A 952-nucleotide genomic window follows, 5' to 3' on the forward strand; every position below is an offset into this window, starting at 1 on the left:
GGTAGAGCGGCCAATCAGGACGCTGATAGATTAGCAAAGTTGCTTATTCATTGGATCAAGGGAGGCACGTTTGGATGTCGATCCCACATGATCCTTTTTGTATCCCACAAACTGCGGTTTTTGAATGAATAAAGCTTTTACGTCTCAAAAAAAACTTAGTGCTTTATCACCCTTTTTCTTTCTTTTTATTTTTTCTTGGAAACGCTTTTGTTCGATTTTTTTTCTTTCTTCTTTTCTGCTAAGTGCGTGTTTTTTCCAAAATCCGTGAACTCTATTTCAAATAGATGAGCATTTTTTCAAAAACGATGAACTTGTTTTCAAATTGATGATTTTTTCCCAATTTATAAACCTTTTTTCAAATCAGTGAACTTTTTTCGAATTTGATGAACTGTTTTAAATTCGATGAACTTTTTCAGGTTTGTTGAATTTTCAAATTCAATGAACCTTTGTTTTCAAAATCAATGAACTCATTTCAACTTTGATGAACTTTTTTCAAAATCAATGAACTCTTTTTAATTATGTGAACTTTTTTTCCAATATGATAAACTTATTCAAAATAATTCAGAAAATTAAGTGATATAGTACACATGCAATAAATGATTTTACCATTCACTATTGGTGTGTTGTTCTAGTGGTTAGGCACAATCGTATAGGATTGTAGTGGCTTGAGCTCGAATGGGGGGGTGGGGGGCTTCTTTTGCTGTTTTTTCGTTTTCATAGGTTCGGTGCGCAGCGTACCGAGCGGTCTTAGCAACCGGGCGCATCGGCCCTGTTGGGCCAGGCCCAGGTGGAACCTGCGTGGGCGCCAGTAAGCATTAGTGGCACTAAAGTGCGGCTTAGGAGGTCCCCCAAGCTTACCCCACTACGTAATTTGATGGGCTTTTAGGCTGTTTTTGGTTGGACTTTTTATACCAACTTCTGCTTTGAAGAAGCTAAGAGCTAACCAAAGGGG

Source organism: Triticum dicoccoides, chromosome 6A (assembly GCF_002162155.2).
Source record: "Triticum dicoccoides isolate Atlit2015 ecotype Zavitan chromosome 6A, WEW_v2.0, whole genome shotgun sequence".
NCBI classification, from domain to species: Eukaryota; Viridiplantae; Streptophyta; class Magnoliopsida; order Poales; family Poaceae; genus Triticum; species Triticum dicoccoides.